Source organism: Balaenoptera physalus (assembly GCF_965194825.1).
Source record: "Balaenoptera physalus genome assembly, chromosome: 2".
NCBI lineage: Eukaryota > Metazoa > Chordata > Mammalia > Artiodactyla > Balaenopteridae > Balaenoptera > Balaenoptera physalus.
This window is the reverse complement of record NC_138883.1, coordinates 11,369,932-11,395,952: the sequence shown is the minus strand read 5'-3', so window position 1 is coordinate 11,395,952 and position 26,021 is coordinate 11,369,932. Positions and strand designations below refer to the sequence as shown.

Below are 26,021 nucleotides of genomic sequence, written 5' to 3'. Positions count from 1 at the left end.
ACCATTCTAGGGCTGACCCCCTTTCCTGTGCTCTGGGTCCTACATCTTTCCTACCCAATGGGATACAAAGCTCTAGCAATTGTCTAACTTAGACTTCTCTTTACTGACTCCATCTCGTGATAATTTAAATATGCTCAGCTTTCATTCTTTAAAAAAGGGGAAGACGCCCTTCCATCTCCTTTAACATAAGCATCCAAGTTTTTGGTAGCTTTCTCAACTTCTGCTCCACTGATTGAGTTTTCAATTAACTGAATGCTTATTTCTACTCATCATTCCATTGATATGCTATCCAAGATCATCAGTAGCTTTGTCACTAAATCTAGTAGATAGCTCTTAGTCCTTACCTTTTTGCAGTATTTCGCATTATTTACTCTGGTTTTGAAATAATCTCCTCAGTGGTATCACACTTAACGGTATCACAAACTTCTCATTTATCTCCCATCAATTTGATTGTTCTTAGTCTTAGCCTCCTTCCCCTTCTGCTTAAAATTTCTGCTCTCTGTATATTCTCAGCCTTTGGATGGCTTCATTTACTTATTGGTTACTCCCAAATCAGTCTTTCTGTCCTAGATCTTTCTCCTGAAATCCAGGTAGTTATTTCTGTGTGCCTAGCATTTCCTCTTTGATAATGCATAGACATTTCAGATTAAAAATACCCAAACCTGAAATCTTTCTCCCCTCAAATCTGCTATTCATCCTGTGTGCATTCATTCATTGAATGTTTGAGCACCTCCTGCATACCACTGTACACTGTGCTAGGAACTGGATATATACAGGAGAATCAAATAGATAAAGTCGCTGCCCTAACTTAGTCTAGAGGGGGAGGTAGACAAACATGTCAAATACATAATCACAAATAGGATATGAAGAATAACTAGGGGACCTAACTTAAGTTGGGGGAAGGGCAGTCATTGAAGGTGTGTTTGCTGGAATGATATTTAAGCTGAGACCTAAAGAGGTGAACAGTGGGGAAGGAAATTAAAATTTTAGAAGGAAGTCATGTCTGAGACCCTGAGGAGACCAAGATCTGGATATTTTATAGAACTGAGGAAAGCTACATAGCTTTAAGTGTTGTGGGTGAGAAGGAAAGTGTTGTGAGAAGATGATGAGGGAGTAGGTGGGAGCCAAATCACAGATGGCATTATTGACCATGTTTGAATTAAAAAAAATTTTTTTTATATGTACAGGAAAGCTACTAAAGGGTTTTTGAACAGGAAAGTGATAGGATCTGGTTTTAGGAAGGTAGCACAAGTAATTTAGGCTTATGAAAGTAAATGTAATGAGAAGTGAATCGTGTTTGCGTTGAATCTGAAAAGTAAGATACTATGGTCTCTTTCAGCTGCCTATACCGGAAATAAGTGTAGGAACCCTCCTTGGCAGTCTTTTTCTTAACTATAGTTATGATCTTACAAAGTCTTACTAATTGTACATTTTTAACTTTTCTTACATTTGACCTTCTTTTCATCCAGCTCCAGCTTCACCTCTTAACAACTCCTGTCTTTTTTTAAAAATAAATTTATTTATTTTTTACTTATTTATTTTTGGCTGCATTGGGTCTTCGTTGCTGTGTGTGGGCTTTCTCTAGTTGTGGCTAGCGGGGGCTACTCTTCGTTGCGGTGCGCGGGCTTCTCATTGTGGCTTCTCTTGTTGCGGAGCACGGACTCTAGGCATGAGGGCTTCAGTAGTTGTGGCTCGCGGGCTCAGTAGTTGTGGCTCGAGGGCTCTAGAGCGCAGGCTCAGTAGTTGTGGCGCACGGGCTTAGTTGCTCCGTGGCACGTGGAATCTTCCCGGACCAGGGCTCGAACCCGTGACCCCTGCATTGGCAGGCAGATTCTTAATCACTGCGCCACCAGGGAAGTCCCTAATCTGTTTTTTAAATTATGGTTAAAGTAAGTGAAAAGTTATCTCTATATAAAAAGAATGGAGAATTCAAAATAAATCCAGTTTAAAAAAAAAAAACTTTTAATTGAAGTACAACATACATAAAAGTGTGTTAAGTTGTAAGTATATGGCTCAATTAATTGCACAGAGTTAATACAGCTATGTAATCAGTACCCAGACCAAGAAACAGAATATTACCAAGATCCAAGTAGCTCCCTAAAGATAACCCCCATCCTGACTTCTAACAGCATAGATTAGTTTTGCCTGTTTGAACTTTATATAAATGGAATAGTAGAGAATGTATTGTTACCTTTGGCTCAATGATGTTATGTATGTGACATTTATCCATATTGTATCTTAGGTATTTATCTTACTAGATTTATTGTATGTGGGGTAGGATTAGATAAAGAAGGTGGACGCAGCACGTATCGCACATGTTCCACCTACAAATATATCTGGAGAAAAACTCAAATAAAGCCTAAATAAATAAATAACAGAATAAATTATAAGAGGCCTACACCTAGATACATTATGATGAAATCTGAGATGACAAAGGATAAAGAGAAATTTCTAAAAAGCTTTCAGACAGAAAAAAAAAAAAGTCTACAAAGAAATAATCAGATCTCTTGTTGTAATGCAATCTTTGAAGGCAATGAAACAGCACTTTGAAAGATAGGGGGGGAAAAGATTTTCTTTAACTGATCAGAATACTGTACCTAGCCAAAGAAGCATTTCAATGGAAGAGAAAAATAAAGATAATTTTTAGATGTGCAAGGCCTCAAATTTACCATTTGGGGTATTTCAGGTGGGTTGTGGAAAATGACCCTTGTCCTCCTTGCCCATGCAAATACATGTTTTTTTAAGTTTCTGATTTAATTAACTAAGGATATAACATGTTATTACAAATGAGGTGACGGCACAGAGCAGATCAGATACGGCATATCTTAGTGCATCTTTTCATGGCCCTCAGAATCTTAATGGGATTTGTAGCTGCTGGAGATGATGTCCAGGCAGAAAAAGGTGCTTTTGGAGCTGGGAAAACCAAAGTCTACCTATGCTTTTGCCCATTTATATTTGGGGCTGAAGTCACCCTTCAGATATAACTTAATGTACGTGCTTCCATTAGTGGGAACAAATACTCATCTCTCTTGATTCTTAACCAAAAGACAGCATTACCAAGGGTGCATTTTCCTCTGGGAAGAGAAAGCATTTTTTGCTTTTGTTTGTGAGTGATCAGTGGTTTATTCAGGAGGGGAAAGCCCCAGCCTAATGTTTTCCTCCCTTCCTCCACACCTGCTAGCTGCCCCCCCCAACCATAGCCCCCATAGACCCTTGGCGGGGTGGGGGGCCGGTGAGAGGAGGTATGACTTGCATCTTACTGCTCCTGGTTTGGGCTTCTCTCCAGCTGGAGTCCAGTGTTCCCAAGCCTCTTGTTTCATAGAAATCTATTTATTTTTTCCATAGCCCTCACCACTGACTCTTATCTGGGTGACTTTTATACTGATTTTGACTTGAAGACTATCTTAAATCCATTTGTCTACCTTTCTCCTGTTAAATAGTTATTAGAAGCTTTATTCCTGCAAAATGAATCCAGGGAAGAGGAAGAGATGGTTTGATAAAATAGTACTGAAAAAGACCAGTCAAACAAAATAATTAAGTCTGAGTCATTTTTTATCTGTAAAGTAAAACAGCTTAATAATCTGCAACTGGACCCTCAAATGATTGCCTCAGATGCTAAGGTATGTGTTGGGGTAAGGGTGGATGGTGACCAGCAGGGAAGGCTCTAGATACTGAAACTGATGGAGAATTGTATATTGGCCATGGTGGTAATATTTAAATGAAAGTTATATTCTTTCAAAATTTAAGGGTAATTATAAGAAGAATAGAAATAGGCTATATATTTTCCAAATTTCTGGAGGATAAAATGGAAAAGAAAATGAATCTGAATAAAGGTAGGAAAGAAAAAACAGTAACAAGAATGACAAATTGGAAAAATGGCATAAGAGGGCAGGAATAAGTTTAAAAATATTAGTAATTACAGTAAATGTGTTGACTCCCTGTGTTAGTCCCTTGTCTGGGCAAGCTCAGCCGTCCTGGACAGTGGGAAGGGTAGGCAGACCAATCTAAGTAACAGGCTGCACAATTTGCCCTAGTCAGCTCTTACTCAGGGCAGCAGAAGAGTGACCGTTTGTCTTTTTCTAGTCCATGATTTCTTCTAGGGATGGGAATAATTAAAGAAATTAATTTGAACACAGTAGCTACATGATTTATTACAATGCCCTGATTGGAGTCAATATGAAAAGCAATAGGGACACAGCACTCCTGTGACACAGGTTTAGATTTATGTATTTATGCAAAATCCAGACTCCTTCCTTTGTTTCTATTTAATACTTTCTCAGAGTGATTCTACTGTACCACCCACCCTGGAACCACTTTAGGCCCATTCTTCTAATTTTGTTTATTTTGCAGTCATAAAATTAGTTAAGTATTACCTTTTCATTATATCTGCATTTTTCTTTGCTTATTTTCAATTTATATCTGCATTCTGCTCAAGGATATCAGTGTTTCTTATACACTGAGACATTTATAATTTATTTTACTCACCAAGTCAAAATTTTAATTAATCAAATTCCTCTATTGGAGTATTCATTAAAAAAAAAAAATCCACCTATATTACTAGAGACATACACCCCCAAAACTGAAAATAAGTGAGGGGTCTTTTGCAAAAGATGATGGAAAAAAATCTCTTCTCCTTTGAAACTCGTTGAAAATGACAAACATGAGAATGTAGAGAAAAAGTGCCATTTTTAATGAATTATAAAATCCATAACTGTAAGACACAAACTATAAAATAGCATACCTTACCAAATACTGTAAACAAGGGATCCTGAAACAAAGACTGAAGCAAGGGAGCTGTCTCTTTATTCTCTAAGCAGAATTGAGATCTCATTGAAAGTTTTCACAGGTATATACATTGATTCTTTGTTTAGAGGGGTTGGAATGAGTCACAGGAGAAGTGACAGATATCTCTTTAGAAAACTGCCGATTACAGGGGTGTTAGTTTACTTGGTATTTCTATGATTTTGTGTCCTAGTAAAGAGGAGATTGCTAGAAGGGAAGTGAAGTGGAGGAAGGAGAAGTGATTAGTAAATCACAACACAAAATACCTTAACCCAAAGGATGCTGCTGTGATCCTCTGCAAAAAACTGGTGGCAGCAAAGAAAATAGATTACATGGAAGGGTGTTACAGACATCAAATCTGTGTGAAATTCTCCAGCTTGATTCCCATTACTCCTGCTTATACTTTTCTTCAACATGTACCTAGCCCACTTCAAAAACTAGACTCTGCATGAAAACTTTTTTAAAAATTAAAATATATTGGAGAATGTATAGTAAAGAATTTAACCTTACCCCCAAAGAGGTCTGACCTTGTCCTCAGCTTGGAAAGGTCTCTAAGCCTTTGGAAAATCGTGCCTAATAGGAATGTCTTATTTGCATGGGGCCCTTGGATCACACTAGGTAGTTAATGTGATTAGGGTGGGGGCTGGCCACAGCAGATAATAATGTGATTTATGGTGAGGGCTTTGGATCATGCAGTATCAGCTCACCTCTGGAAGAGGCCGGGGACCGGAGACTGCTATGAACATGGAGATTTGCATGAACTTTCCTGGTTGGCAATATTCTGTGTGCATTGTTACACGTCAGTGCCAGGAGACTAATGCTGTCCTGACTCCATGGAGGAAATGTCAACTGGAAGATCTGTATTTGGAGCCCTCCTGGCCTCTGTCTTGTGCACTTCTTCCCTTGGCTGATTTTAATCTGTAGCCTTTAGCTGTAATAAACCATAACTGGGAGTATAATAGCTTTTGCTGAGTTCTGTGAGTCTTCCTCATGAATCATTGGAACTAAGGGTGGTTTTGGGAACCTCCGAACTTGCAAAGATGTCAGAAGTGAGGACATTCTTACGTGGGCTGTGCTCGTTGACTTCAAAGTTGACTAAACTCTTTGCAGGAGGTGTTCAGAAAAGAACCCCAACAAAAGACAGGTTAAGAAAATGCCTCAGGGACTTCCCTGGTGGTCCAGTGGTAAAGAATCCGCCTTACAATGCAGGGGACTAAGATCCCACATGCCGTGGGGCAACTAAGCCCGTGTGCCCCAACTACTGAGCTGGTGCACCTCAACTAGAGAGACTGCGTTCCGCAAACTACAGAGCCCACGCACTCCGGAACCCTCGCGGCACAACTACAGAGCCCACGTGCCTTGGAGCCTGTGCGCCACAACTAGAGAAGAGAAAGCCCACATGCCACAACTAGAGAGAAGCCTGCGCACCGCAAAAAAGAGCCCACATGCAGCAACGAAAGATCCCGCATGCTGCAACTAAGACCTGACGCAGCCAAAAATAAATAAAATAAATAAAAATAAATAAGAAATAAATCTTTAAAAAAAAGAAAATACCTCAAAGGAGGCATGGGAAAACAGGAAGTGTTTGGATAATTGTTCTACATACTCTCAAAAAAATTACAGAAAACCTGTTCCCTGTTTCTTCGTGGGAGAAAGAGATTTAGCAAAAGGCTCAAAGAAAGTCAACAGAAGGAGGCGAAAAATGGGCTGGAAGAGTACAATGAAGAAATGAATGAAAGAAGAATGTAAAATAATGAAATGATGAAAACCATGTGAGAAGCAACAAAAAGAATAGACACTGCTGAAAATACATTCAGGCATATAGTAGCTGGGATAGTTGAGAAGTTTCTGAACTTGAAGGATAAAGGTGAAAAAAAGCAAGGCAAGTATAAATAAATTATATATAGTATTATATAATGATATTTATTATGTTATTATAAATTATTCAAAATTTTGAGTGGGAATTTAAATATTGTTCTAGTCATAATCTCTCTACTCCAGTTCTCTGTTTACAGAAATAGTCTTTTTGTTTGATGAATTTATAGTGGAGAAAATACTTTTCTTCATATTATTTATTTTTAAAATAACATGTTAAAAAAAAAAACATGTTAACATTGACTTTTTTGGGAGGTGTGTACAGTTCTTAGTTTTAACACATGTATAAATTTGTGTAACCCCCTCCACAATCAGAATACAGAAGTGTTCTTTCACCTCAAAAAACTCCCTGTGCTGACCCTTTGTAGGTACATTCTCCCCCCACTCCTAACCCTTGTCAACCACTAATCTATTCTCTGTCCCTATAGTTTTGTCTTTTTTAGAATTTCATATAAATAGACTCATACCAGTAAGCAACTGTTTGAGACTGGCTTCTTTCACTTAGCATAATGCCTTTGAGATTCATCCATTTTGTTGTATGTATTGAATAGCAATACTTCACTTTAATTGCTGAGTAGAATTCCATTTTATGGATGTACCACAGTTTGTTTATGCATTAATCTATTGAAGGACAGTTTTTGTCAGTTATGAAAAGAGTTGCTGTAAACATTTGTGTGCAGGTTTTTGTGTGAACATATTTTAATTTTTCTAGGTCCAAGGGCTAAATCCAGCCCACTGCCTGTTTTTTTTTTTTTTTGATTTATTCCCATGAAAGATGGGGATTTGGTTCTTTTTTTTTTTTTTAATTTTTATTTATTTATGGCTGTGTTGGGTCTTCGTTTCTGTGCGAGGGCTTTCTCCAGTTGTGGCAAGCGGGGGCCACTCTTCATCGCGGTGCGCAGGCCTCTCACTATTGCGGCCTCTCTTGTTGCGGAGCACAGGCTCCAGATGCGCAGGCTCAGTAATTGTGGCTCACGGGCCCAGCCGCTCTGCGGCATGTGGGATCTTCCCAGACCAGGGCTCGAACCCGTGTCCTCTGCATTGGCAGGCGGATTCTCAACCACTGCGCCACCAGGGAAGCCCCCCACTGCCTGTTTTTGTAAATAGAGTTTTATTGAAACACAGCCATGCTCATTCATTTACAAATTGTCTGTGGTGACTTTCATGCTATAATGACAAAATTGAGTAGTTGCAATAGAGACTGTTTGTCTCACAAAGCCTATATAATATTTTCTACCTGACCTTTACAGAAATAGTTTGCCAACCTCTGCTCTAGGAGTGAGAGTTTGCTGGTGTTTGTTTAACTTTATGAGAAACTTCTCAACAGTTTTTCCAGAGTGGCTGTACCATTTGTATCCCCACCAGTAATGTGTGAATGTTCCAGTTGCTCTGTATCCTTGTCATTACTTGTTATTTAAAAAATTTTTTTTGCCATTTTATTAGATGTTCATATATTCTTTGAAAGAAAATTTGGCACACTCAGTACCTTTTAACCTATCATCTTAACTCTTGAATTTGGGATTAAAGAAAAAAACTACCTTATTTTAATGTACTAGTGCTAATATAGAAAATGTTTTCATAGTGAAACCATATTCCAACTTGAATGAAAGAATGAGATAAACTCCTACGAGTCAATGATAATTCTATTTTTAATCAATTCCCAGGAAATGAAAGCAAAACAATCACTTTTACACAATAAAATATATCTCTATAGCTTAATAACTATCTATGCATCTGCCACTTGGCCTACATACTGAGCTAGCTTTTTGAAGGTAGAAACTTTTAATTTTCTCATTCATTAGAAAAATAAGTCTGAAATGTGTATTAAATGCTTAGTGTGGCAGATTAAGGACAGCCACAAATTCTTTGACACTCCTCCCATTGAGAGGTGCAGTCTAAGCCTCTTCCTTTCGAATCAGTGACTACGCTGATGACTAGAATATGGCACAAGTGATGGTATGTTAGTTTCTTGGGATGGTCCTTAATGTACTGACAGTTTCCACTTCTTATTTTTGGAACATTCTAGGATGCCTCAGTTGCCATGTAAAAAGTCCAACTACTTGGAGGCTACCTTGGTGGAGAGGCTCTATGTAGGCACATGGTTCAAAACCAAAGCTGTGCCCAACCTTCTAGTCATTCCTGCCAAGGTGCCAGGCATGTTTGGGACGCCATCTTGGACCCTCCAGACCATTCCATCTGCTAGCTGAGCGACCCAGTGACCTCAATTAATGACATGTGGAACAGAAAAATCACCCTGCTGATATTCTGCCCATATTCCTGACGAACAAAATTGTGAGTTATAATAATTGACTGTTTAAGTCATTAAGTTTTTGGTAGTTTGTTTTGCGGTAATGATAACCAGAACACTTAATAGTATTGGGAGAAGAGAGTACTGAGGCAGCTAGAGAGATTTTGGGGGAAGAACAATAATCTTATAGAGATTTAAGTTTTTTCATGTGCTGTGTAATGATGTAAAATCTTTTCCTCATCTTTCCCTCATCTTTCCTCACAATCTTCTGGGAAATTGTCATCATTCACTAACACATTCTGGAGTAAACTAGAGTTGGTGGTTTCCTGAAGGAAAAAAAAATTCTCACAATTCCAATCTATCTGTCTATCTATCTAATCTTATATGTACATATATAGCTATATGTGTGTGTTATATATACATATATATGTGTACATATCTTTAAGTAAACTTTTAGAGTTATTTTAGATTTACAGAAAAATTGCAAAGATGATGCCGAGAGTTTCCGTATACTCTTATCCGGTTTTCCCTCATGTTAACACATTATATAACCGTGGGACACGTGTCAAAACTAACAGATGAAAATTGGTACATTACTATTAACTGAACTCTAAATGTTTTTGGATTTCAGCAGGTTTTTTTTTCTTTTAAATAAAGGCCTTTTTCTGGTCTAGGATCCAATCCAGGGTACCGCATTGCATTTAGATATATTTGTATTTGTTTAGAATGAACCCCTGGCCCAGCAGCCTTGGGTGGTGGAGACAGTTTGAACTCAAGATCTCTCTCTCTATCTCTCTCTCCCTCTCCCTCCCTCTCCTACTTTTGTTCCCTCTCATTTTCTCTACCTTTCTCTCATGCACTCACTTACACACACAAGTGAGCATACAAATGATGAGAGCTTTCCATTTCTGTTTGTGGGATCCGTAGAGGACTGAGCAGAGACTCCATTGACATTCGCTGCAGCTGAGGCAGTGGAGTTTGCAAGATGCAAGAAAGGAGTGGGGTGAGCATAGTTGTTTCACAAAGGAGATGGTAGGTATACTGAAGGATGAGGACTTAAAAAGCACAGATGCAAGGGGAAGAGGGAAAGTGTTGGAGAGAAGACAGGAGTTGGAGAATAGGTGTGATTACCTGGGACACATTCTGAAGGCTCAACCAACGAGGTCTTGCTTATATTGTGTGATATAAATAGGAAAATTAACTATAATAATTTCCTTCTATGCTTAGCATTCACCATTATCTACTTTGCTTCTGAAATGTAGTTTCAGTTTCCTTCTGTGAGAGGATGGGGAGAGGTGGGAGTTGGGGTTGTTGAGGGAAATAGTTGTGAGTGGGTAGGGTAGAAAATGTCTAACATAATTGATTTTTAATTCATTGTAGAAAGAGCAGAAATCAGCGTTCTGATCTCTGAGTCCCAAATTGTCTTTTTTTCTTTTAAGTAAGTTCTGACCAGTTTCATGCATTTACTTTGTTATGGATTCTCTTTCTGACTTCCCCAATTCTGAGTTCTTCTGCCACACATGAGAAGAATCTGAATTTTAGAAAGTTTATGAGGAGTTTTAGAATGTTGAGGAGGAGAAAGCAGGAAGATCTTTGGGGCTATGTATGTGTGATGATTGGGGACGGTTGGTGGGGAGGAAGCTCTGCCTTTAGACAGAGTCTATTGTTTGGTATTTGTTTTAAAACCAAAAAGCCAATTTCTTAATTTACAGTGAGAAATATGGCTGTCAAAGGGACTGAATAATAGCATCCTTTGGTCACAACACTTACAGGCAAGTTATAAAAAGAAGTGTTTTTTTGGGGGGGGGAAGTAACCATGAAAATAAAAACAACGGACATAATTATGTCATTGGACTGCTTGCTGCCGTCAAGCTGAGATAATCTGATACAGCAGCTTCCGTAAAAGGATTCACTAAGACCAAGCAGTTTGAATCCCTGTGCTAGGGTACTGCTAGTGATGTGGTACTCCTTTTTCTATGCTTCCATGTCAACTAACCGTTTCTCTAGATCATTATGTGTGGATATGACTCTTTTTTTTTTTCCTTTTTTTTTTTGTTAAAAACCACATAATACAAAATTTACCATCTTAGCCATTTTAAGTGTACAGTTCAGTAGTGTTGACTTATTCTTTTTAAAAACTACTATTGCATAGCATGAATATACCACAATATATTCATTCTCCTTTTGATAGGCACGCACATCCTCCCTCCCTCCCTCCATTTAAAAAAATATATATATATTTATTTATTTATGGCGGCGTTGGGTCTTCGTTGCTGCGCGCAGGCTTTCTCTAGTTGCCGTGAGCGGGGGCTACTCTTAGTTGCGGTGTGTGGGCTTCTCATTGCGGTGGCTTCTCGTTGCGGAGCACAGGCTCTAAGCGTGCAGGCTTCAGTAGTTGTGGCTCGTGGGCTCTAGAGCACAGGCTCAGTAGTTGTGGCACACGGGCTTAGTTGCTCCGTGACATGTGGAATCTTCCCAGACCAGGGCTTGAACCCGTGTCGCCTGCATTGGCAGGCGGATTTTTAAACACTGTGCCACCAGGGAAGCCCCCTTCCTCTGTTTTGTTACTTCAGACAAAGTTGAAAGAAACATCTTTGTATATGCGTTTTAGATACTGTTGCTGTTATTTCTAAAGGATACATTTCTCCAACACAGGATTTCTGGTGGAGAGAATATGTATTTTGAATCTTAGTAGATATTACCTGATTAGTTTCCAAAAGAGGTTGCAGCAATTCATATTCCAATCAGCAATGCATGAGAGTGCACATTACTCTGTACCGTCATCAATAATGGATAGCACTGCTTAAAAAAAAATTTTTTTCCCAGTTTGATGGATGAACACTTTTAGATTGAGACTACCTCCTAAGTAAAGCAGTCTTTTTTCCTTTTCCAGTGTTTTATCCTTAGTACCTGGATGGCGGCACTTCTTTTGAAAAATATTGAACTCTTAATCTTCTTTCTTATAAGAAATCTGATCTTCGTTTTTCATCCATAGCTTTGTAGTGGACTGTTGGAGGTAATATATCTTTACATCTTCGATTCAGAGAAGACTTGATAAATTGTTTTGTGTTTCAATGTGTCCAGATTGGCTTTTTCTAATAAAATTAACTGGCTAATATTCGTGGTGTATAAGGACTAATGGATAATCTCTTTAGGAATGGATTGGAACGGATCAGCTCAAACTTTTTATCCTTGTATCACTGAGTTTATGATTCAGTTTCTTACTAGAGAGAGAGTCTGAAAAACATTTTGAGTTATATTACTATTTCTTGGTCAGGGAAGGGTGGGCACCTCAATTAACAGTCCCAGTAAGACTACATGAAAAGGGGGATAGGATGGTTCCCCACATTAAAATCAGGGTGCTGTAACCAAAAAAAAAAAAAAAAAATTGAGAAAAGATACTGAGGGAGCTAAAACAAGTTGCTTAAATCTGAGATAATGGAAATAAAATTAAAGATAAACTTCCACCTCTAACCACGAGAGAGTAACTATTATCTGCGCAAGAAGAGACAATAAATTGACAGCACAAAATAGAGTCTAGAAATACAGCTGTCAATACATGGAAACTTGATTAGACAATGGTGCTACTGCATAGCAGTGGATTAAGGATAGTTTTTTCCAATAAATTGTATGAACAAGTGGATATCCTAACACAATGTAAATGCTATGTAAATAGTTACCAGTGCACGGCAAATTCAAATTTTGCTTTCTGGAATTAAAAAAAAACATTATGATCAGTGGTTTGTTGAATCCTCAGATGCGGAACCTGTAGATACAGAGGGCTGACCATAATGAATCTTCAGTCCATTCTTTTTTATGGAGACCGTAATGACAGTGATCCCATATTCAAAAAGCTAAGGAAGTGAGCTTTTCCCCTGTAGCCACAGGAAGTCTCTAATAACTTCATTTTCCACTTCATTTCCATCACACGTTCCAGCAGTTCCTTAATAAGCATTTTCCTTGGATCAAGGTTGAGTGTTTTGTTTGAAACATTGACTGTCTGGATGAATGACCACCCAAATCTCTTGGAATATACTGAGAACTTTGTGTTTGTACCACATATTACTCACATTCTTGAAGAAATGAAGCACTGCATTATGGCTACCATTTAATCATTGGTGATAGGCTACCAAGGGTTTGGGATAAATTAGACCTTAGGACTTATATATGTTGTGGGGATAATTTTGAAGATTAGTAAAATCAGAAAAAATATTGTGATAATTCCTTTAAAAATTGGTTTTGACTATATGTTCCTATATATATAGTAAACATATATTCTAAGTATATATATACTAAATATACTATATACTGAATATATATACGAAATAAAATTTTGATAGTTTTATGTTCTTTTAAAATCATCCTGTATAAGAAGTGCAAAGGTAATTACTCCAAAAGGCAGGTAATTAATGTAACCTTTGGGGGTAGGGGAGAGAGTTCTAAGTGAGAAGGGCAAGTTAGAGGCTTTGTAATGTTGACAATGTCCTGTTTCTTGACCTAGGTGGTGATTATACCAGTGTTTGCTTATAGAACAATTCATTAAGCTGCACGTTTATGTTTTACATACTTTCCTGTATGTCATTTTTTCACACTATAAATGGCCTTAAAGAACCTGGGAGAAAATAATTGTAGTTTATGTGTTTTATATGTTATCTTCTTAGATAGAAGTTAGAATGGTCCTCTAGACCTTTGGCAAATTTGATTTATTAGAATCAGTTTCATCAAGGATAAAGAGGTAGAATGGTTGGTATTCTTGAAATATGAGCATTCTTTGAAGAAAGATGGATAATAAATAGCATAGCAGCTTGTGGTTAGATATCCACATATGGGATAGCAGAGAAAGTCTTTGATCTTCCAGAGAATGAGGAGCAGAATCTATTGCATATAGTAGGATTCAGTAAATGTTTCTTGAATTAACCTGGGACTCAGTCATTAAATGGGGCTCTTTTCAGAAACTGTTCCTCCATTAATATTTTATTGAGAATAAAGGTTACAGTTCTTCATAATTCACATAGGAAATAGGATTCTCTTCTTTATTAAAGTGAGCCAAATGACATAGACTTATTTCCAAAATTTTTAGCTGACAAGAGTAATTTAGAGATAAAGACATTAAAGCATTACTTAAGGATGCTTGCTATTTTTCTAGGTGAAATTACATTTCAGGAGCAGTCACATGAAGTATGTTTGTATAAACTCTTCTAGGTAGACTGGATAGAATCTTTTATTTTTGTATTTTCCTTAGAAATTTCTTTTCATAGAAACAATTAAATGGAACCAATTTTTAAAAGTCACATTATTATTAGAAATTCAAGAATTCTTTTTCTCTGGTTGTGTGATTGGCTGTTTTTCACCTAGAAAATATTTATATTTTGGCTGGCCTTTCCTTCATTCTTCTGTTTTCTTTAAAGTCTCAGTCCTATATGTATAGCTGATTCACTTTGTTATAAAGCAGAAACTAACACACCATTATAAAGCAATTATACTCCAATAAAGATGTTAAAAAAAAAAAAGGCTCAGTCCTTGGTACTCTGCTATTCTCTATGCATGTTATTTCATTTAGGGAGCTACTGTTGTCCCTTTACTTCAACTATCACTTTTATGATGATAATTTCCAGGCTTTATCTCCTATTCAAACTCCAGTCCAATTTTGGTAGATTCCTTTAAGATGTTTGAATGATCCACCATTACTTCAAGCTAAACGTCTTCTAAAAGAATTCTTAGAACAAATGACTGACTTCTCTTAAACTCACAGTTTCTACCAGTAGTTAGTTCTACCATACTTTAAAGGGGAAATTAAGGCTCTTTGGCTGTGAAGTCTATTATCCCATTGATTGGCTGTGAAGTCTACTATCCATTTATCATCAGGTTTGTTTTACCTTATCTTGCTAAGTGGTTATCTCCACTGAAGTTTCACACACATTGGAATAATAAATAATAATAATGATACTTCACATTATTAAGTACTTACTAGGTGCCAGGTACTCTTCTAAGAGCTTTATTTGTATTAACTCATTTTATCTTCATAGCATTTACAATTGTGGCTTTATGCAGCTGTATTTTTAAATCATAGAGGGGAAAAAAGAGTTAAAACCAAAAAAATACATTTTCACTGTCTTTTATATTCATCTATGTAATTACCTTTTCAATGCTCTTTACTTCTTGTGGATGTGAGTACTTTCATTTCATTCTCAAGGCCTCTCTTTAATACTTCTTTTAGGGATGATCTACTAGTAATAAATTCCCTAGGTTTTTGTTTCTCTATGAATGTCTTAATTTTGCCTTCATTTTTGAAGATAGCTCTTCTGGGTGTAGAATTCTTGGTTGATAGTTTTTTTTTTCTTTCAGCACTTTGACTATATCATCCCACTGTTTTTGGTATCCATGGCTTCTGATAGGAAATCAGCCGTTAATCTTGCTGAGTTTCACGTATAAGTGATGAGTTGCTTCTCTCTTACTACTTTCAAGATTCTCTTTATCTTTGGCTTTTGACAGTTTGACTGTGATGTGTCTAGGTGTGGATCTTTTTGAATTTATTCCACTAGGAGTTTGTTGAGCTTCTTGGATATGTAGATTAATATTTTACACCCTATTTGGGAAGTTTTCAGCCATTATTTCTTTAGATATTTCTGTACCTTTCTCTCCTCTCCTTTTGGGACTTCCATTATGCATATGTTGATATGCTTGATGATATCTCACATGGCTCTGAGGCTCTGTTCACTTAAAAAAAATTTTTTTTGTTACCTCAGACTGGATGCTCTCAGTTAACCTGTATTCAAGCTCACTGATGTTTTTCTTCTGTCTGCTTGAATCTTCTGTTTAAGATTGTCTACTGAATTTTTTATTTCAGTTATTATCATTTTCAACTCCAGAATTTCTCTGTGGTACTTTAAAACTTTTTCAATCTTTTTATTGCTATTTTCTAATTAGTGAGACATTGCTCTCATACTTTCCTTTATCCTTTAGGTATGGTTTCCTTTAGTTCTTTGAACATATTTAAAATAGCTGATTTGTCTTTCTCCAGTAAGAAAGGCTTTCTTACTTTCTTTTTTCTGGCTTTCTCATGGCCAGTTTCTATTGGTTGCTTTTTTCCCTGTGTGTGTTGTACTTTCTTGTATCAGTTTTTTTTGTTGAAAACTGGACACAATATAATATAATGTGGTAACTCTGGAAATCAGATTTTTCTCCTTCCCTAGGGTTAATTGTTGTTTTTTATAGTTTGTTTGTTTAGTGAGTTTTCTGAATTAATTTTGTAAAGTCTATATTCTTTGTTGTGTGTGGCCACTGAAGTCTGTTCTTGGTTAGCTTAGTGGTCAGCTAATTATTGGATGGAGATTTTCCTAACTGCCTAGAACCAATAAGTCTCCCAGTCTTTGCTGAGGGTGTGTGTGTGTGTGTGTGTGTGTGTGTGTGTGTGTGTGTGTGTTGTGGGTATGCCTTCAACTCTCAGCTGAGCAATAGACAACTCTGTCTTAGTCTTCACTTCCTGTACAATGTCTTAAGGTTAGCCAGAGGTGAGAGCTTAGGGCCTTCTTGGGTTTTTCCTGAGAATGTGCACACCTCAGGCGTGTGCATAGTCCTATACGTGTGGATGGTCTTCTAGATTCCTAGGAATATGTTGGAGCTTTTCAAAGCCCCTGTAATATCTCAGTCTCCATCTTTTCCTTTTAAACTTTTTGGTTAGAAAAGCTGAATTAGTAGTCCTCAGGAAGAATGGGAACCATGACGGGCTGAGATAGAGCCTGGAGTGAGAAGGTCATTCATAGTCCTTGGGAGTTTTAGGGACCTTAGAAGCAGTCTGTGAGTCTTTGTGCAGTTGTCTATCATTGACCTAACTCAGGCAACCCTACTTGCCTATTTACGTATCTTTGCTCTTCTCTTCTTATGACTAACTGGCTGATTCTTTTGCTTTCTTATTTACATTTCTGTGAGGGGAGATCTTTTGGGGAGGAACTTTTAAAAAAAAAATTTATTTATTTTAATTTATTTATTTTTGGCTGCGTTGGGTCTTTGTTGCTGTGCGCAGGCTTTCTCTAGTTGTGGTGAGTGGGGGCTACTCTTTGTTGTGGTGCGCGGGTTTCTCATTGCGGTGGCTTCTCTTGTTGAGGAGCATGGGTTCTAGGCACGCAGGCTTCAGTAGTTGTGGCATGTGGTCTCAGTAGTTGTGGCTCACGGGCTCTAGAGCGCAGGCTCACTAGTTGTGGCACACGGGCTTAGTTGCTCCGTGGCATGTGGGATATTCCCAGACCAGGGCTCAAACCTGTGTCCCCTGCATCAGCAGGCGGATTCTTAACCATTGTGCCATCAGGGAAGTCCTGGGGGAGGAACTTCTTATACTCTTTCAGCAGGTGCTGTTTTGGGTCAGTTTACCTGAGAAGAAACTGGGGGGGTATCAGGCACAGTATTTGACAGGTTTAATACTTAGAGAAATTTAGTATGCCCAAGGTCAAGCAGTGGCAGAGCCAGGATTTGAATGACAATTTATCTCAAAGATTATATTCTTTTTACTGTTCTTTTGGGCAAGAGTTTGTTTTAGGCTTGATGAGGCTATGTAAATAACCCCTGTTCACAAGGAGCTGACAGTAAGTAGATAAATGTGGTATAAGTTAGCAGTCATAAGTCATAAGTGCCATATGAATGGTACAGGCAGGGTGTTCCCCTGCATTGGCAGGCGGATTCTTAACCACTGTGCCACCATGGAAGCCCCCGAGATTTTTAAAGATGGGAATGTAAGGAAATGAATTCCAGGCAAAGGGAATGACATAAGTAAAGGCTTAATGATGAGGAAGTTGCAAGGATAAATTTGACTATAGGATAGGGTACTGGAATTTATGGTACAGCCTACTTTAGGATGATTAATCTGGGAACAGCATGAAGGATAGATTAGAGTGGAGTGAGATTAGCACTAGGGGAACTACTAAGGAAGGAGTTTCAATAATTCAGATGTGAGATCAAGAAGAAATATATTAGTATTATGGCAAAAAGTGTGGAAAGAAAGAATCGAATTCAAGGACAACTCTGAAAGAAATGGCGAGAGTTGAAGCCTATATTAGTCTGCTAATACTATAGAATACCATAGACTGGGTGGCTTAAACAATAGGAATTTATTTCTTACAGTTCTGGAGGCTGGGAAGTCCAAGATCAATGTGCTGGCAGATTCATTTCCCTGGTGAGGGCTCTCTTCCTGGGCCACCTTCTCACTGTTTCCTTACATGGGGGAGAGAGTGAGTTTGAGAGCAAGAGCAAGAGTGAGAGAGAGCATGAGCTCTGATCTCTCTTCCTGTTCTTATAAGGGCACTAATAATGCCATTATGAGAGCCTCCACCTCATGGCCTCATCTAATCCCGATTACCTCTCAAAGGCCCCACTTCCCAATACCATCCTATTGGGAGTTAGGGTTTCAACATATGCATTGGAGAGGGAGGAAGACAAAACCCAGCCTGTAGCAAAGCCTGTGATTAGATTATATGGATGAGATATAGTGGTGAGTAAGACAACATTGAGATTTCAAGTCTGGGTAACAGTGAGAATAATGGCTTCAGGAAGAGGTGTTGGTGGGGATAGGAAAATAATGCGTAGTTTATGTATACTGAGTTTAAGGTACTAATGGGACATCCAGAAATAAACATGTATCAGTTAAAATTATGAGCTTGAATCTTGGTAGACTGGTTGGGACAAAAAAATTAAAGATTTGAGAATCTTCAACATGTAAGTTATAGTTGAAGCATGGGAATAGATAGTATACCCAAAGAAGAGAGATTTAGAGAAAACATAAGAATTCTGAGGCCGAAGCTTTGAGAAACAACTCATATTTTGGGGGAGTAGAATCAGAAGATGAAGGAAGGGTCAAATGGAGTAGACAGATACTACTCATCCAAGATGGTTGTATGTACATGCGTTGGGCCTAAACTCATAGTAATGATAGATAGGACATGGCTGAGTTCAAAACAAGATAAATATCAATTTGTATTGGAAACTGAGCAGAAATGCAAATTTGTGAGTAGGGTTGATGTCACAAGTCTGCTGGACTCCAGGCTGAAAGAAAGCAATGGTATTTTGGATTTAGCTCCTGCAGGATAATGGGGGTTAAAGTGGTCCATGTAAGACAGGAACTAGAACCACACTTACTGCTTGAAGTCTTATACTTTCCTTAGCCTCACTCCATCTCGAGAAAAGAATCTGAAAAAAACTGTTGGCTCTTACTTGGGATACGTACAGTTTAGAGCACACTGTAAGCCTAGAGATTCAGAAAGATACTGATATAGCCTTGAGACTTGGGACTGAATCAAACTGCCCAAAGACTTCTGACCAGATTTGTGATACCTCTATTTAACAATCTTATCTGCTAGTATAATAGGATCTGGTTCAGGACTTGCTCTCCAGGGCGTTAGGTAGAAACAAACAAACAAATCACAAATTGCTAGATGGAGAGGGTTGAATACAGGGGAAAAGAAGACAGAGAAAAATAAAGATAAGAACAAAAGCCTCTTATACAAGATGCATCCAAACAAAGATTCCACAAATAAATCCACAAGAAACATGGCCAAGACAATAAATTATGATAATATGAATTCAATATAAATAAAATTATTTTTTATGGAAAGAGCTGTCAAAAACCTTAAAACAGGATGTTTGGGATTGAATGAAGGAATAAAATCCATAAAGAGGAAAAAATTATGAAAAAAATCAAGCATACACTAAACGAGAACAGTAGAAAATGAATAATACAACTAGATATATGAAAATGAAATATTTACATCTTTGAAATAAAAAATTCAATTGTTGGGACACAAACAAGATTGAACACAAAGAGAATCAGTGAATTAAAAGACAATTCTGGGGCTTCCCTGGTGGCGCAGTGGTTGAGAGTCTGCCTGCCAATGCAGGGGACATGGGTTCGAGCCCTGGTCTGGGAAGATCTCACATGCCGTGGAGCAACTGGACCCGTGAGCCACAATTACTGAACCTGCGCGTCTGGAGCCTGTGCTCCGCAACAGGAGAGGCCGCGATGGTGAGAGGCCCGCGCACCGCGATGAAGACTGGCCTCCGCTTGCCACAACTAGAGAAAGCCCGTGCACAGAAACGAAGACCCAAACACAGTCATAAAAAAGTGTATATATATATATATATATATATATATATATATATATATATATACAAAAGACAATTCTGAGGAATTAACTCAGAGGTAAAAAGATAAGGAATAAGAATAAGCAGTTAAGAGATATGAATTGAATGAGAGGTTATGAAATAGAAATAGAAGTTCCACAACAAGAAAAGGGAAGAGATGGTAGAGAAGAAATATTTAAGAGAAAATGCAGACAGTTTTCCAGAATTAAAAAATGTCATGACTTCTCAGATAGAAAGTGCACTCTCAATACCAAACAGAATAAAATAAATCTACATGTAGATACATCATAGTGGATCTGCAGAGCATTGATGATCAAAATAATGTCTGAAATGAGAGGAAAAAATGTATTATTTAATAAAGGCAATTAGAGTGACAACAGACTTCTTCTCATCAATAAAGGATTTCAGAAAACAATGAAATGATACCTTCAAAATACTGAGTAGAAAATGATTTTGGACTAGAATCTTATACGCAGCTAACTACCACACGATAGTGTGGGGCAAAAGAGAAACATTTCAGCATATGAGAGTTCTCTAGCTACATAGCTTTTCTAAAAGAAAGAATAAAGGATGTACTTCAGTAAGAAAGAAAAGTGGACCAAGAAGGAAGGTATGGTATACAAGAAATAATTGTGAACACAGAAATGGACAAAATATGTTGTTAAATTTACTTAGCTATTGATCAAATGAATGATGTTTTATTTTTAAAGGCAAACTGAAACGCTAGACAACAATAACAAAACAGGGAATTGTGTCCAGTTACAAGGAGGATAGAAATACTGAATAGCTTAGATTTGTTAGAAAAATTCATAATTAAACATTTTATTTTAAAATCTGCAAAAGTAATCAGTAAAAGACTGAAAACACAATCTATATCTTTCAAATGAGCAGAGGGAAAAAGAGGATTACAGAAATTTTTTTATTAAAGCAATATGGGAAGCTCAAGATGGCAGAGTAGAAGGACATGAGCTTACCCCCTAATTGCAAGAACACCAAAATTACAACTAGCTGCTGAACAGCCTTCACCAAAAACTGCTGGAACCTACCAAAAAGGGATACCCTACAACCAAAGACAAAGAGGAAGCCACAGTGAGATGGTAGGGGTGCAATTGCGATAGAATCAAATCCCATACCTGCCAGGTGGGCAACCCACACACTAGAGAACAACTGTACCACAGAGGTTATCCCACAGGAGTGAAAGTTCTGAGCCCCACGTCAGGCTTCCCAGCCTGGGGGTCTGGCAATGGGAGGAGGATTCCCTAGAGAATCTGGCTTTGAAAGCTAGTGGGGTTTGATCACAGGACTCCACTCTTACAGGGCGCACACAGACTCATGAGCACCAGGACCCAGGGGAAAAAAGCATGATCCCATAAAAGACTGGGCCAGACCTACCTGCCAGTACTGGAGGGTCTCCTGCAGAGGCGAGGAGTGGCTGTGGCTAACTGCGGGCACGAGGACACTGGCAGCAGCAGTTCTGGGTAGTACACATTGGCGTGAGCCCTCTGGGAGGCCACCATTAGCTCCACCAAACAGCCTGTAGGGTTTTGTTTTTGTTTTTGTTTTTTCACATCTATGGATTTGGCTTTTTAAGAATTCACGTGTGAGACAATATTATATCTTTCAGTGTTTTTCAGTTTCTTGAGATGTTTAACTTGTGAGAGGATGTTCCATGAGAAAAATGCCCAAGGGCTGCATGATGTATGAGGAGGAAGTCAACCAACAGCAGCTTCACATTATGAGAATCAGGTTGCTGTTCTGTGAGGAGACAGCAGGATGGACGCTCTGTCTCAGGAGGACGCCCAGGCTGAGCCATGCAGGATGAGATGGTGCATGGGGGCTCTGCTGTGTGTGAGCAAAAGCCGAGGTGCTGCTCTCGGTTAGCATGTCAAGTGGCTGTGCTGGCCTTTTTCCTGAGGTCCTTCTCTCTTGTGACCCTAGCCACAGTTCTGAGTGTAGCTTTCCTTCCACAGGAACCTGCTCCATGTTCATTTGTGCTCTTTCCAGCCATTAAAAGCCAAACCTTGGTGTCACCAAGGGCAGCACATTCCCATGAGGTAGCTGAAGCTCTGCTGATAGTTGTGTTTTCACCCTGGGTTGCCTCAGGCCAAATGAACAACAGGGTGGGAACACAGACCCACCCATCAGCAGACAAGTGGATTAAAGTTTTACTGAGCATGGCTCTGCACATCAGAGGGACAAGTCCCAGCTCCACCCACCACCAGTCCCTCCAATCAGGAAGCTTGCACAAGCCTCTTAGATAGCCTCATCCACCAGAGGGTAGACCACAGAAGCAAGAAGAACTACAGTCCTGCAGCCTACAGAACAGAAACCACAATCACAGAACGTTAGACAAAATGAAACGGCAGAGGAATATGTCCCAGATGAAAGAACAAGATAAAACCCCAGAAAAACAACTAAGTGGAGTGGAGATAGGCAACCTTCTGGAAAAAGAATTCAGAATAATGATAGTGAAGATGATCCAGGATCTCAGAAAAAGAATGGAGGCAAAGATCAAGAAGATGCAAGAAATGTTTAACAAAGACCTAGAAGAACTAAAGAACAAACAAACAGAGATGAAGAGTACAATAACTGAAATGAAAAATACACTAGAAGGAATCAATAGCAGAATAACTGAGGCAGAAGAACGGATAAGTGACATGGAAGACAGAATGGTGGAAATCACTGCTGCAGCACATAATAAAGAAAAAAGAATGAAAAGAAATGAAGACAGTCTAAGAGACCTCTGGGACAACATTAAATGCACCAACATTCGCATTATAGGGGTCCCAGAAGGAGAAGAGAGAGAGAAAGGTCTTGAGAAAATATTTGAAGAGATAATTGCTGTAAAATTCCCTAACATGGGAAAGGAAACAGTCACCCAAGTCCAGGAAGTGCAGAGAGTTCCAGGCAGGATAAACCCAAGGAGGAACACATCGAGACACATAGTAATCAAATTGACAAAAATTAAAGACAAAGAAAAAATATTAAAAGCAACAAGGGAAAAATGACAACATACAAGGGAACTGCCATAAGGTTATCAGCTGATTTCTCAGCAGAAATTCTTCAGGTCAAAAGGGAGTGGCACTATATATTTAAAGTGATGAAAGGGAAGAACCTACAACCAAGAATACTGTACCAGCAAGACTCTCATTCAGATGTGATGGAGAAATCAAAAGCTTTACAGACAAGCAAAAGCTAAGAGAATTCAGCACAACCAGACCAGCTTTGCAACAGATGCTAAAGGAACCAGTGACTCAGAACGACCTTGTACATATATAGACTGCTGTATCAAAACCTCATGGGAATAGCAGACCCCAAAACTACAATAGATAAACACACAAAAAAGAAAAAGCAACACAACACTAAAGATGATCATCAAACCACAAGAGAAGGGACTTCCCTGGTGGTCCAGTGGTAAAGAATCTGCCTTACAGTGCAGGGGATGTGGGTTCGACCCCTGGTCAGGAAACTAAGATCCCACATGCTGTGGGGTAACTAAAGCCTGCATGTCACAACCACTGAGCTCATGCACCTCAACTACAGCCCGTGTGCTGCAAACTACAGAGCCCACACGCTCTGGAGCCCACACACCCTGGAGCCTGCACACCACAGCTAGAGAGAGAAAATAAAAACCCACACACCACAACTGGAGAGAAGTCCATGGGCTGCAACAAAGAGCCCATGTGCTGCAACTAAGACCTGATGCAGCCTAAAATAAATAAATAACAAATAAATCTTAAAAAGAAAAAAACCCCACAAGAGAAGAGAACAAGAGAGGAAGGGAAGAAAAAAGACCTACAAAAACAAACCCAAAACAATTAAGAAAATGGCAATAGGAACTTACATATTGATCATTACCTGAAATGTAAATGGATTAAATGCTCCAACCAAAAGACGTAGACTGGCTAAATGGATACAAAAACAAGACCCATATATATGCTGTCTACAAGAGACCCACTTCAGACCTAGGGACACATACAGACTGAAAGTGAGGAGATGGAAAAAGGTATTCCATGCCAACAGAAATCAAAAGAGAGATGGAATAGCAATACTCATATCAGACAGAATACATTTTAAAGACTGTTATAAGAGACAAGGACACTACATAATGATCAAGGGATCAATCCAGAAAGAAGATATAACAATTGTAAATATATATGCCCCAACATAGGAGCAACTCAATATATAAGGCAAATACTAACAGCCATAAAAGGAGAAATCTACAGTAACACAATAATAATGGGGGATTTTAACACCCCACTGTCATCAATGGACAGATCATCTAGACAGAAAATCAATAAGGAAACACAGGTCTTAAATGACACATTAGACCAGATGAATTTAACTGATATTTATAGAGCATTCCATCCAAAAGTAGCAGAATACACACTCTTCTTATGTGCACATGGAACATTCTCCAGGATTTACCACATGCTGGGCCACAAAGTGAGCCTCGGTAAATTTAAGAAAATTGAAACCATATCAAGCATCTTTTCCAACCACAACGCTATGAGATTAGAAATCAACTACAAGAAAAAAAACTGTAAAAAACACAAACACGTGGAGGCTAAACAATATGCTACCAATGTATCACTGAAGAAGTCAAAGAGGAAATCAAAATATACCTAGAGACAAATGAAAATGAAAGCACAATGATCTAAAACCTATGGGATGCAGCAAAAGCAGTTCTAAGAGGGAAGTTTATAGTGATACAATCTTACCTCAGGAAAGAAGAAAAATCTCAAATAAACAACCTAACCTTATACCTAAAGCAGCTAGAGAAAGAAGAACAAACAAAACCTAAAGTTAGTAGAAGGAAAGAAATGATAAAATCAGAGCAGAAATAATTAGAGATGAAGAAAACAATAGCAAAGATCAATGAAACTAAAAGCTGGTTCTTTGAAAAGATAAACAAAATTGATAAACCTTTAGCCGGACTCATCAAGAAATAAAGGGAGAGGACTCAAATCAATAAAATTAGAATTGAAAAAGGAGAAGTTACAACAGACAACACAGAAATACAAAGGATCATAAGATACTACTACAAGCAACTGTATGCCAATAAAATGGACAACCTGGAAGAAATGGACAAATTCTTAGAAAGGTACAATCTCCCAAGACTGAACCAGGAAGAAATAGAAAATATAAACAAACCAATCACAAATGCTGAAATTGAAACTGTGATTTAAAAACTCCCAACAGGGACTTCCCTGGTGGTCCAGTGGTTAAGACTCTGTGCTCCCAATGCAAGGGGCCTGGGTTCGATCCCTGGTCAGGGAACTAGATCCTGCATGCCACAACTAAGAGCCCACATGCTGCAACCAGAAGATCCCACATGCTGCAACTAAAAAGATCCCACATGTTGCAACGAGTGTCCCACATGCAGGAACAAAGATCCTGTGTGCCACAACTAAGACCCAGAACAGCCAAATAAATAGATAAATAAATAAATATAAAAAAAAAAGAAAGAAAAAAAACTCCCAAGAAACAGAAGTCCAGAACCAGATGGGTTCACAGGAGAATTCTATCAAACATTTAAAGAAGAGGTAACACTATCCTTCTGAAACTGTTCCAAAAGTTACAGAGGAGGGAAAACTCCCAAACTCATTCTATGAGGTCGCCATCACCCTGATACCACAACGAGACAAGAAAAGAAAATTACAGGCTAATATCACTGATGACCACAGATGCAAAAATCCTCAACAAAATACTAGCAATCCGAATCCAACAATACGTTAAAAGGATCATACGCCATGATCAAGTGGGATTTATTCCAGGGATGCAAGGATTTTTCAGTATCTGCAAACCAATCAGTGTGATATACCACATCAACAAACTGAAGAATAAAAACCATATGATCATCCCAATAGATGCAGAAAAAGCTTTTGACAAAATTCAGCACCCATTTATGATAAAAACTCTCCAGAAGGTGGGCATAGAGGGAACCTACCTCAACATAGTAAAGGCAATATATGACAAACCTACAGCT

General features: G+C 38.4%; 1 long non-coding RNA gene across 1 annotated transcript; it reads right to left on the bottom strand.

The window, feature by feature from the left end:
* Positions 1-6,879: 6,879 nt before the first annotated feature.
* LOC309654753 lies at positions 6,880-8,575 on the bottom strand. Its single transcript, XR_014260436.1, has 2 exons — positions 7,749-8,575; positions 6,880-7,396 (listed from the first exon to the last, which is right to left on the bottom strand). It is a non-coding gene; the product is annotated as an uncharacterized lncRNA (long non-coding RNA).
* Positions 8,576-26,021: the final 17,446 nt, after the last annotated feature.